The 13,354-nt window shown below is 48.4% G+C and overlaps 1 protein-coding gene across 5 annotated transcripts in view; it reads left to right on the plus strand.

Annotated features, from left to right (window-relative positions):
- The window catches only part of ASXL2 (ASXL transcriptional regulator 2), a 122,907-nt gene that overhangs the window by 32,705 nt on the left and 76,848 nt on the right, over positions 1-13,354 (plus strand). The gene's annotated exons all lie outside the window — the stretch shown is intronic.

Consider the following 13,354-nt stretch of genomic DNA (forward strand, 5'->3'; position numbering starts at 1 on the left):
GGACCTAGAGCCCAGTTCTGCAGACCAGCTCTCGAGCCACCAGTACTTTTCACCAGGGAAACTAGATGGGGTCACACGTGATTTCCAGGTACGAGCTGTGTGCCATGGCTGCAGCTCTGGTCTAAGGTAAGCTAGAGCTCATCAGGTAGTTCCGACTCCGGGTTCTGAAGTAAACTTAACTACTACTTATTGCACCTTTAAAAAAAAACAAAACAAAAAAATCTCCAGTCAGTTTAATAGAAATGACCTAAACCAAAACTTAAAGCTGTTCGGGAAGCAAAAAAGCAGCCTCACGTACAAATCCTTATTTTGAAAACTTTATGCCTCATGCTGTTTTCTTAGTGTTGTCTGGAGTAGTGTGCGGTTGCGCTTTAGCCGTCTCCCTGTCCCCCTGGGGAGCAGAGGGAGCGTTTGGTGTGCTGGGCGAAGGAGGGCACCGACTCCCTGATTCTCGTCTGCTTTAGAAAACCAGAGCAACTTGGGAACTGCTGTTCCTGTAGCTCAGTTCTTGAGCTGTGTGTTTCCCAGAGGTGGACAGGTCTATTTGAGGTGGGGAACAGCTCTCCATATGAAGCAGCAAGTACTTCTATGTCTCTTTTCTAAGAGCAAAGAAAAGGCAGGGAGAGGGGAGATAGTTGGATGTGCCAGTTCATCTGTGTGGAATGAAATAACTGTCCTAAATTTGCCTTAATTATGTTCTCCACTCCGTTTTGCCAGTTTAATAACAGCAATCCATCTGCTTTGACGGAAATAGTCAAGGGCCCAAGTGCAGAAATTCTGCTATTGATAACAAAATCTTTCACCCAAGTTGTGGACAACACAGCAGTGGTTTGCTTTTGGGGAAAGGCAATTTATCTAAAAGGAAGGAAACCAAATAGCCTCGTTTATACTCTCAGGGAGGTGACAAAAGTGGCACTTAGTCCCTGCCCTGAGGATGCACTTTGCCTTGGGGCAGTACTATGGTCTGACAGCCCTAGGGCAGGTTCAGTATTGTGTTAAATGCTGTTAATCTGTCAAGGCCATATCCACAAGCAGCAACCGCCTTTGTCAGCACCTTGTGAGCTCCTCAGGGTAGAAATGCAGCCGTCTGTGCTGGTGGGCTCGCCGATGGCACAAGTCCAGCAAGTGCCCGGGCCCTTAGACGCGGGGAACCCTTTTAGCCATTCCGAGTGCTCTTTTGGGGGCAGAGCTTAGGCAGGAGCTCACATGTGGTGTGAAAGATCCAGTCTCTGGCTGGCCAGACCAGGTTTTGGACTGAACAGCCAAAAAAAAAAAGCAGAACAGAAATCCATGGTGCCATGTAGTCCTTCTCAACCTCAAGTTCTCATTTTAGAGCTGGTGTGGGGGTTTAGCCTGAGCTGGTAGTAAGTTGTTTTCCTCTCTAAAAGAGCTGCGGCTGAGCATCAGGACAGCGCAGGCTCCTCAGTACCTTAAATCCCAAAAGGCGTTGGTGGGAGCAGTCAGGTGTGAAACTCAGGTTCTGGAGTTCAGCTGCCCACCTTCCTGACTTAGCTGCATTTGTGTGCTGTGGAGCGGTCTTCACCCTTAAATGTCAGATAGATGTAACAGAGCTTTAGATGAGTTAAGGCCTAAAAGGTTGTCAGTTCTTAAGCAATTCGATTCCAGTCAGTGCCAGTAACATGTTTGTGGCTGGACTGGGCTTCTCGTAAGTCACGGCCTGTGATAAGATGGCCTTAACACAAGTCAGCATTTATTAGAGAAAAAATCATGTTAGAGAAGGTATAAAAGCTGTCAAACGAGCATTTTGAGCTCACCAGATTGAGTCCTCTTCTGTGGAGGTTCTGGCAGGAAACCACCGTCTGACGGATTACGGCCGTTCCCCTGTACTCGGTTGCCTTGAGGCAGCAGGCGGCTGCCAGGCTCTCGCTGGTGTCGAGGTTTGCAGGCAGGGCACGGGCTTTTCTTTTAGCGTGTGTATCAAGGTGTTTGAGTTCTGAATTGTTTCTCAGTGTAGTTTGCTTTTGATAACCAACATTGTGATTTATTTTTTTTTGGTAGTAAACTCTTTACACAAACCACATAATCTTTCAACTCTCAATTTTGACTGCAGTGCTTTTTTTTAATTCAGCATCTATTGCCTCACATCCTTAGATATAGAATCATAGAACCATAGGGTTGGCAGGGCCCTCTGGAGATCATCCCGTCCAACCCCCGGCCACAGCAGGGTCACCCAGAGCAGGTGGCACAGGAACGCGTCCAGGCGGGGTTGGAATGTCTCCAGAGACGGAGACTCCCCCACCTCTCGGGGCAGCCTGTGCCAGGGCTCTGCCACCCTCACAGCAAAGAAGTTCCTCCTCATGTTTAGGTGGAACTTCCCATGGTCAAGTTTGTGCCCGTTACCCCTTGTCCTGTCCCCGGGCACAACTGAGAAGAGCCTGGCCCCATCCTCCTGACACCCCCCCTTTCAGTACTTACAAGTGTTGATATCTAACTTCTTTTTAATCTCTGATTTCCAGATAGAGAATAGTTTTAGAAGAAGCGACAGATGACTTTCCTGAGGATGTGCTGAGACAAGGCAGAGAAAACAGGGAGGCCAGCCAGTGTCCAGAATGGTTTTTGTGTTTGGCCGTGCAGCCGGTCCACCTCCCTCGTGCTCTGATGACCCCTGGCGTGTGCTGCCCTTGGCCAGCTGCTTGGCAGGAGGCTTGAGGGCATGTTGAAAGGGTCGAGGGGACTCGCTGGTGGTGTTGTAGAGCATTTGGAATTGCAGGGAAGAAGGGTGACAGTTGAGATGAGAGTGGAAAAACCAGCAACAGCGATTTCTGCTATCTGCAGGAGAATTTGACTATTTTTTGGACAAGGCTAGGCCTTTCCATAAGATGGTTTTTGTAGCAATACAGAGACCTGGGGTGACACTGGCTGATTATCTTACCCGTATTTATAATTTTATCCGAGTAATTTTAACTGTGAGATTTTTAGAGGTCAGACCAGTGCTCTGAGATGTCAGTCTTGGAGACCTAAGGCATCCTGAAGCTAGAACTATACTTTTCGCGTGATCTGTCATCTTAATTTTCTCAATTTGCCTGTTTTGGCAGGCTGCCCCCATCCTGTGAGATCCTTTCCTACCTACAGGTCACTGCATGCAAACTGTGGAAATAAAATACACATGGATAAACACTCAAATTAGCAGCATAACTGTATCTGGCTCCATGGTTTGTCCGGTGTCCTGTGTTGCCTTCTCTCTGATGGCAACTCGCATGGGGAGGTCTGAGCGTGTTGTAACACTTAATCTTTCAAATGAGGCTTTGACGATGCATGGAGTAACGACGCTAACCCAGGCAACACCAGCTGTGAGAGGTCCCTGAACTTGAATGCATGGGATGGATGGGCACCAAGAGCTAGCAACAGAGAACGACATTTTTTTGACGATAACTAGCTTTTTAAATCAAAACTATTAATTTGTAACTGGATTTCTCTAATCTCCTTGGGTGTGTTAAAATCAGTGTAAGAGTATCTGAAGAGTTACCATCTTTGAAAGATATCTTGCATAGCCTTTTCTCTTGATAGCCATGAATGTTCTCTTTTTCTTGGATTTTATAGGGGACACTGTAAAATACCAGCTTGTGAACCTCTGCCCAAACACGCTAACTTTTTTGCCCAAATACTAATTAAATACATCTAAACGCTACCTCAGTCTCGGTGAAAATGACAACAGACATGGTGCTCTGGTTACTTTTATTTCAAGCATTTATGGAATTTCTAACATAAACCAAAACAAACTCTTAAACCGCTTTGGGAGGGGGGGAAAAAAAAAGTATAGAAGCCAAAGTCCCCTTTTCACTAGTCGTGTTTGGAGTAGGGATAAGTGTCTCGTGAACAGTCTGGTTTCAAGTTTTAGCTGCCCTTCAGGCAGTGGCTAATTTATCCTTTTCATTGGCAAGTTGGTCCTTCCAAATTCCTTGCAAGATGCTCGGAGCATCCCGGAGGAGGTGACTTGCTTCCCGACAAGGAGATGGTTACGTGAAGGGGGCTGACGCTGCCAGCGCTGTAATTTTAGACTTCCATAAGGCTTCTTAACCGGTTTCCTGTATTTCTCCCCTCTAGCTAGCTGAAGCTCAGAAGCCTGCTGTATTTCTGTGGTTAGCTTGTCCTCTGAGCCTGGTAACATGAAGAGTCTGTCTTCCTGAGCCATGAGAACTCCAGTGATACCGATTGCCCTTGTCTGGAAAGAAAACACGGGGCTTTGGGCTTCCGCGTAGCTCAGAGCAACGGCACGTTTGTGCATTCTGAAATGAGGATCTTGCCTGAGTGGGGAAAAATCTCTCTGCTTAGTCACGCTCCTGCAGGAGGACAGAGGATGAACTTAAAAGGCAAACAGTGTCCCGTTGACTTGTCTGAGAAACACGAGCAGAGGTCAGGCTGGAGCCTGGCCTAGGCGATGCTGTCTGAAGGAAGAGGGAAGCTGCTCACTGCTCCAGGGTGTTCTTGCAGCTCAGGTTGGGTTAAGGACCAACAAAGCGATCTCTCCTGGCTCTTGGCAGGCAGCTTTGCCACTGCAGTATTCCCCAGCTGCTCTTCAGCACTTTGATTTCCCTGTCTGGCGTTTGGGGAGCTAAGTTGCGTGTTCCTCCATGCCGTGATTCTCAGAGCAGTTGTTCCTTCAACACTTCACCAGCTTGACACTAGGAAATTCATCCCCCAACGTAACTCCCCTCCAAAACATAACAAACCCAGCATCCCCCCAGGTAGGGATAAAAGGGGGGAGGGTCGTGGGGCTTTCAAAAGGATGCGGGGTTCTTTAATTCTTTTGGAAAGGATGAAGTTGATACTGGATCCCCCTGATGCTGGGTGTGAGGACAGATTATCTCTTGCAAAGAGGTCCCTCTCCCTGGTGAAAGCTCGCTCTATCAAGACAGCTTTCTTTTTTTTCTTCTTTGTAAAAGCTGTTCTTTAAAGCCATGATGGGTGTACAATAAAAGGCTCTCCCAGGGGGAAAAAAAAATCTCATTTAGGTGAAAAGAATTAGATGATAGCCAGTGAAAAATATATTTTCCTATCTTAAAAAAAAAAAAATAGGAAAATGGGGAAACTGAACTTATCCAACAATGGAAGAGATGAGCATCCTGCATCTGGCAGAGAGCAGACAAGGCTCTTGCGCTACAAAACTCAGCATGAAGATTTGCTGGTCTGAGTCTGCTGTGAGAGTTCGAGTCGAGGGTTTGAGCCTACTAATGTTGTTTTACCTCCCAAAAAGCAGGTCTTGCGACAACTCATTTCCTCTGTAGATTCTCCAGTTCTTCAGTATTTTCGCAAGTCCAGAGAACATTAAGTGTAGGCTGAATCCTTCAGCAAACTGCAGAATGGCTCTGGACACTTGTATTTGCTTTCAAGGAATGAAGCATTTTCATCAGCTCAGTCAGGTTCTGGTCATGACCTCACAGCAGAAGAACATATATAGGCCATTGTCCACCTTTTGGACATACTTGACTAATACAAAGGATTGTCTTGGTAGGATATTTATAATCCGTTTGCTAATTTCTTGTGGAGTAAGCTTGTGCAGAGTTTTGCCTTCATCCCTGATTTCTGTAGCCAACATGCTAAAGAGACAACTTCTTGCTATGTGGTCTGCTTGCTGCCTGCTTTTAACGAATTTTCTGTGCCTTGGCAACTTGAAATTGTCTCTGTATTGCAGACGATATATTTTTACCGAGGAGTTAGCTATTCCACAGAACTCAAATTTTGATGAAGGAAATGAGCACGGGTCAGAGCAGCCTTCGTGGTGTCACTCTTAAAATGGCTTCAGGCCACTTGACGTGCTGATGAGCTCAGCTTTAGTCTTTCCTCAGCGTCCTCTCATCATCTGAGCTGCTGGCTGAAAAAGGACCCGGGAGGGGAAGGTTCCTGAGGTGTTGATGGGCCACGCTGCAGGCTTGAGTTTTCCGCTCGCTTGTGCTGCCTCCTGCGTCCTCGCCACAGCAGGGAGCTGGGAAATAATGTGCTGAAGTGCAAAAGCTAATTTAAAGCTTATTTTCCTGCCACTGCTGTGTAGGGAGCCAGGCGGGAGCCAGGTGGAGGAGACGGGAAGAGTTCGGGTGGGAGGACCTGCCAGAAGTGCTTCAGGATGGCCTCCAGCAAAGCATCCTCCAGAGGACACTTGTGTTCCCACAGCGTCTGCTGACCTTGGCTAACCACGTAGCTGCTCGCATACAAATTACGCACGCCAGTACATGTTTTTTTTCTACTGGCAAAGACTGTAATATACAGCATCTTCATGTCGTATGAGCAGGCTTTTCTGTGCATGCCTTGCGTTGACCAGCCAGCGCTCAAAACAGGAGGTGTTTGGAGACGTGAGCAGCAAGCTCTACACTGGGACTTGTCCTCAAGGGAATGCAGGGAAAAATCCACCAGGCAGCTCCTTCCAGTTTATACCACCGGTGCCCGTTTAGCCCTCCCTAAAGGCTTCTGTTTGCCTCTGAGGACAAGGCGAAATATTTTGGTGACAGCAGCTGACACCTAGGTGTCGTGGCCCCTCATCTCCCGGTGCTGCAGGAGCCCGTCGGGAGGGGATGCTGGAAGTTGTCGTCCTTGGTTTGGTTGCAGTGTTAATTTATTCGGGTAAAGCTTTTCACAACTTCCTAAAATAATGTGTGTGTTCAGATTTACCTGGTGGTAGCTGTGGCGTCACACAGGGAGGAGGTCAGGTAACACAGTGTTTGCCAAAAACCCACTTTTCGGTGTAGGCTGGTCTAGAGTATTTGAAACTCCTCGTTGTTTTGGCAAACACCAGGGAGGGTTGTGTGACCTCCACTTCTGGAGGTATTTAGGATTGGACTGATCAAAGCCCTGAGGTGCCTGATGTAGTTGCTCCTGCTTTGAGCTGGAGGTTGGCCTGGTGACCTCCAGAGGTTCCTCCCCATCTAAATGACTCCAGGTCATGGTTCCCAGCCTCATGTTCCTTAGCAAAGTGGCTTCAGCACCTCTTGTAAGGTTGTGAGTCGCTGCAATACCTCGAAGCCTTAATAGACTTACCTGTGGACAGGGAGTAGAGTTAAAAGGGCTGCTTCTGGCGCGTGCCGCTGGGGTGCGGTATGTCAAACAGGTCCTACTCCGAGAGCACAAAACACCTTTGGTTTTCCCAACTCTTGGGGAGTGAAGTTGCAAATTATGAGCTGGCTTGGAAGGTGCTGTAGCTAGTTGAAGCCATCAGCTGACAAACATTTCAGTTACTTTACACATTCTTTAATCCACAGCTGCTTTAAATGTAACCTTCAAATGAGCTGCAGGAGCTGGAACACCTTGAGTTTGTGTCTTATGGAGTTGATGATGCTGAGTGTGGTGGGGGTGGATAGGACAGGGGCATCCACGCTTCTATTTAAGAACCACCAGGGTTGGGTCACCTCAGATCTCTGCTCTTTCTAGTTAGATTGTCTTGGTTCCACTGGAAGATGGGAATGAAAATGTCTATGAAGTTGTTACTAACCTCTTGGTGTTGTCACGTGCAGGATGTCTTACTCACAGATGGGGTTCTGGGGCTCTTTCCTGATGTTTTGCTGATGGGAAAGGGGCATTTGTTGGAAGCAGGTGCCTTAGGGCCAGCCTCACAGATAATGCATATCTTAATTGCTCTATTAATTACTGTAAGCCTTCAGGAGAAGAGGCTGGCAGCAGAAGAGGCCAACAAATGCTGGTGCAGTAAATTCTTTTCCCTTTAGTCAGCTGAAAGTTGGATTTGACTTTTTCTGGAGAAAATAGAACAGTTATCAGCTTAACAGTTTTAATAGAAGACCACCAGAACATGGTATTCTCTTTGAGACCTTCGTGATGTCTTTATGTCTAGAGTGGAATTTGTGTGTGAAGTCTCTGGTGTAAAGTACGAGTTAAAGCTGGTTTTGGTCAAACCGGCTGTGAAGTGTTAGTCACAGTGACAGTTACAGATTAACATTTAACGAGGTTAGCGGTATGTTCGGCGAGTGTCCAGAAGGGACACTCAGGACTGTCCTGTTAAGGAGTTTCTACTCTGAACCAGGCAGGGGTTCCCCACCAGGGCTTTTCCTGAAGCAAGGAAAAGCTGGAAGTGCCCGGAGTACTGTGTCTGGCTTTGGAGTCCTCAGCACAGGAGAGACACGGAGCTGTTGGAGCGGGGCCAGAGGAGGCCCCGGAGATGCTGGGAGGGCTGGAGCCCCTCTGCTGGGAGGACAGGCTGAGAGAGCTGGGGGGGTTCAGCCTGGAGAAGAGAAGGCTCCGCGGAGACCTTCCAGCCCCTGCCAGTCCCTCAAGGGGCTCCAGGAAAGCTGGGGAGGGACTCTGGAGCAGGGAGGGGAGCCGTGGGACGAGGGGGAAGGGTTTTACACTGGAAGAGGGGAGATTGAGATGAGCTATTGGGAAGAAATTGTTTGGTGTGAGGGGGGTGAGCCCCTGGCCCAGGTTGCCCAGAGAAGCTGTGGCTGCCCCATCCCTGGAGGGGTTCAAGGCCAGGTTGGCCGGGGCTTGGAGCAACCTGGGCTGGTGGGAGGTGTCCCTGCCCAGGGCAGGGGGTGGCACTGGCTGGGCTTTAGGTCCCTTCCCACCCAAACCAGTCTGTGATTCTGCCCCTTGAGCACCACCAGCTCCAGGCCACCTTGTCTTCGGGTTCTGTATCACAAGCCTTTGCCTGCAGATAGTGCCCGTACCTCACGGGGAGCCTGGTTTGTGCCTGGAGACCACAGAAGGAGAAGCTGAGCTTCTTGCAGGACACCGCGGGCCTTCTTTGCTTCCTTAGCATTGACTCAGCTGAAAGTTGAAGTAGCCTCGTGTTTCTGTACCGCTCGGTGTCTGTACAAAGGCATGGAGATAGGTTCAGTGGATGCCATAAATAATACATGCAGGGGAAAATGTTGGTTTGAGAAAATTATAGTTACCATTGGGAGTGTTAAATGCATTTATTGTATGTAGGAGAAACTGAGTAGGTGCCTCTTCCCATATCCCTTATATAAAGGTATCGAATCTATAACTAACAAAATATTCCTCTTCTCTAATCCCGAGACTGCAGTACTAGCAGTTCTTGCTGTCTCCTGGAAAAAAAAATTACACACTGGTTTTCATCACGTGAAAGAATATATTAGCTGTTGCAAGGAGAACGTGGGGTGCAGTCAGCACTGCAGGAATCTACAGGTTGACTCTGTTCTAAAAAACTCTAGAGCTGAGGTCTCAAAAAATACCTAGATCTAGGATTTATCTTCAGTATGAGCTGGCTTTTGGTTCCATAGCAGAAATACAAAGGAAGGGAACCCAAAAACTTTGCAAGTTTTAACTCTGTGCCCCCAAAGCTTCAAAGGAAGGTACTTCTATCTGGATTCCTTCTTTCAAATCAGAAAATGCCGACTCCTGTGTAGTCCCCCAGGGATGCGAACAGCACGTCAACGAGCATCTTCTCTGTGGGCGCTGCGGAGCTGGTCAAGTGTTGGGAACCTGGAGGTGTTGCTTGCACCTGTATCCATGTCTAGAAGTCAGACGACTTCTCCAAGGGGTTTTACTCTCATCCAGGGCTCAGCGTACGGTGTCAGAGTCTGCTGATGTCCCCGCAGGTCAGATTCAGTTGTCAGGATAGACCAGACGGGTAATTAGAGCTGGAAGTAAAGCCCAGCTTCAGCGTGTGCCCAGGAGCTTTGTGGTGTCCTCCAGGCTGCTGATCACCTGCAGGTACCACCTGGGCCCTCGCACATTGTGGTCCCACTGCGGCTCCATCGGAACCCGCGGTCTTCGTCAGCTGCACTCGTGGTGTTTTCAGCTCTCACAAATTCCCAGGAACTTTGAGTGCTGTGAGGGTGTGAAAGAACAAGAGCAGTAAACCCCTGTAGCGCTGCCTGGCTGCGTGGGAGGTTTCCAGAGGGTCCACCTGCCTTCTCTAAAAGTTCATTAACTGGTGAAGGTTGAAACGAAGGCATCTGGGAGGTGCCTGGGGTTGGCAGCTTCTCTGCAAATAGACTGCAAAAATCTGACAGGTCTATGTCTTCCTCCCCCGTGTTTGATATAACCTGGGCTTCATTTTACTGCAGATCTGCCCGAAACGTTTTCAGTTTGGTTCTGGTGGATGGGGGGGAGGGTTCATATTAATGGTTAGACAATTGTCTTGCTCAAGTTTTTAAAGGGGTATTTCTCTCCTTTTTTTGGGTTGCACTCCAACTCCAGAAGGTAAGAACCACTGCTGATTGTTCTAAAGCTACTCTCCTCTATTAACGCAAGCTGCAAAAGCCTTAATTAAGAGCAACCGCTTGTTTCACGCAGACTTAAGTAATGGTAGTATATCTAGCGTTAGTGCTTCTCTTGCCTCAGTCTGCCTTTCCTGCATGCTGTTTGCATTGGCGCGTCCCTGCGATGCAAACCCCGCATCCCCGGCTCGGTGGCGGCGGTGGAAGAGGCTGCCGGCATGCGCTGCTCCGCGTCGCGCCGCTCACCCCGCTCTGCCCCAGCCCCCGCTCGGGGGGTGCCGCGCTTGCATGATGTGGGGTTTGTGCATCCTTTTTGTTCTTGGAGGGGGGGGGGGGGGGGCATTCGGCACTGCATATTGGGTGAAGTGAAATTTAACACCTAAAATGAGCTGCTTTTTCTAAATCAAAAATTTGTTTAACAAGCTTGAAGTTGGTGTAGTGATGTCTGCTTACAGTATCTCTCTGCTCTGACACTTCCATAGACCTGTTTTTTTAAAACCACCGTATTTTAATACACTAATAAACGAAAAGCTATGTGTGTGAATGTCTGATTCAAGTGGAGAGTGGGGAAGAAGGGGATGCTCAAAAAAACAAAATGGGAAAACCCCTCACCCTTGAACCCGGTTGAGTTCATTTGGGCCTTTTTATCTGGTTCCATCAGCGTGCGGTGGCCACGGGAAATGAAGACACTCGCCGGTGGATGCACTTTGTATTAAGCTTCCGTTTAGAGCAGAAGGCGATAATTAACTCATCTCTGGTGTCGAGGTTGCTGGGTGCTTCCCTGGTGTGGAACCAGGGCATTCCAAGCGGTGTTTGTGCCCAGCAGCAGGAGATGCCCCTCTGTCTGCGCAACGCCCCCCCCAGCCCTGGGGGGGTGTCCTGCTCTGCTGGGGGCTCTGTGCTGTGGAGACATCCCGTGAAGTCTGCTAACCAAATTAAAAATGGAGCTCTAATATAATGTCACCTTTTGATAGCCGAATACACCTTGTGTGGTGCTCTGAGGGCAGGGGGTTTCAGTTCAAATACTGCACGACGGAAGAACGTCCCTGCAGGGTTCTATCCGTTTGTGACCCAACAGAAGTGGTGGGGTCGGGCTTTGTTTCCAGCTCAGAGCAAGTCGTCTGGGTCGCCAGGCTGCTGGGAAGGGTGCTGCGCTGGGACTGGAGGCGTGGGGAGAAACGCTCCGTCCTCCCCGTCCAGGGGCAGCTGCTGGGGGGAGAGTCCCGGCCCTAACCCCCTGTGCCTCTCCCTGCTTGCCTTTGAGTTTAATTTTTTTAAAATGCCGTGATTTAAGGATGGCTTAAACTTGGCAATTCTCAGAAGGAGAATTCAGTACGTGCGTGTCTGAAACGTCAGGTAGCTTAGAGAAATCCTTGGAGGGGCGAGAGCTCAGAGTATGTATTTCTTGTGCCATTGACTGGCCTTATGACTACTGCTTAACTGCAGAAGTTGCTGTCACGCTGCTATAGCCCTTCATGAATCGAACAAAATAGGTAAAGAACGTGCCTGTTCTGCAGGCAGAGGGACTGTCACTTGCTCTTCATCACTTTGAGATCAGTTTTCTGATCTATTAATGAGATGGAAGTGGAAGCATGAGAACTTTTAACTTTCAAAATAGAATATTTAGAAGTAACCAAAACCCCTTGTTTAGTCAAGAATGTAAAAAAAGTATAGTTTATGTAGCAGTCATAGGTTTGTAAGTATAAACAGGTTTTTAGGCTCCAGTAAATCTGTTAAATTGGCTGTTTTAGAAGGGAATAACTACCAAAACACCATTTTCAGCGGCGAGCAGCGCTGCTGAGCGTGACAATGGCAGCGGAACCGTGGGGAACTGAGTTTGTAACCAAAATAAGCCGCTTCACGGGCGCTCCAGAATGCTGCGCAGGGGCAAGGGTTGAAATGGTTCAGTCAGAGGCTCATAAAGTACCGCATTTGGCTGACAAAATAAGTGTATTTAGACCCTGCTGTCAAAGGTGCCGAGCAGCTAAAAAGTCAGTGCCTGCTCCGATAATACCAGGGTCGAAGAGCGTGTATTTCTCAGGGTCTGCTCTGGGTGTCGCCTGGCGGGTACTGACGGGTGCTCACTGCTGCAGACCTCTCCTGCACGGCATCTGCAAGTGGACGTGTTCTCGATGCTGTGCTCGAAAGCCTGTGTCAGCACTTAACAACTCCTGCTTTTGACAGCAGTAGCTTTGGATGGGGGGATGTGGTACTCCCGGGTTGTTCTCAAGGTGAAACACCCGTGAGTGAGGGTGCTGCTTAAGCTATGGGGAAGGAAAATGATTCAAAACTTCAGACAGCGAACAGATGGGCGTTTCCCGCTTTTCCTGAAGAAGATCCTAGCTCTGGGCACGAGAGCGGGGATTATGACCCTTGCACTGGCACCACCAGTCCCCTTTATGCTGCGTTTGCTGCCCGGATTTTGGCAGATTTACAGAAAGGCCGTGCTATTTTTAGCTTTTGAGAAGCAAAAACTAGGAAGTTTCAGCGTGCGCTTGTAACGCCATGGAAACCAAATGAATCCTGGCAAATGTTATAGTTACCTTTGCATCTTCTAAACTGTTGCAAATAGATTTTTATTTTTTTTTTTTTATACTCTAATGCAAGCTCGTTTCAATGAGCGAAGCCTGTGTGCATCAGCTGCATTTGGCAGCCTAATGAACTCGGTTCTGACCCGAACCATTCCAGCAGGCGTTACTCCGATACTCCGGCCGGGATGCGAACCAGTATAAACAAAGGGCCCTTTTTCTTGATTTTTCCCAAGGGTGCCGTTTGTTTGTGGGCTGGCACTGAGCACTGGGTAGTTGATAAAGGTGAGCATCCCATTTATTATCACGGTAGTTAAAACAAGTTTGCTTTTTTGCTGTAGCTGTCAGCTGATGTGCCGTTCCCTGTTGGAATAAAAAAGTTTGAATACTAAACTGCTCTGAGTGCATAAATGAAAATACAACTAAAAATCATTTGCGCTCGCAGAAGGACAAACACAGCTCGTGTATGCACCTAAAATGTAAAATTCTGAAAGACATTTGGCTAGAAGAAGCAGCAGCACGCTGCTGCCGTCAGAGCCTGAACGCCTTAGCCCCGGTTTGTCCCCCAGCTGTATTCTTGCAGTCACGGTGAGCTGCAGTAGGGCTGCTTCTGCTGGAGTTTTGGTCAAAAACGACTTAGAAGCATTAGATGAGACACCAGTAACCTTCTGGAGGTGG

Source organism: Rissa tridactyla, chromosome 3 (genome assembly GCF_028500815.1).
Source record: "Rissa tridactyla isolate bRisTri1 chromosome 3, bRisTri1.patW.cur.20221130, whole genome shotgun sequence".
Classification (NCBI taxonomy): Eukaryota; Metazoa; Chordata; class Aves; order Charadriiformes; family Laridae; genus Rissa; species Rissa tridactyla.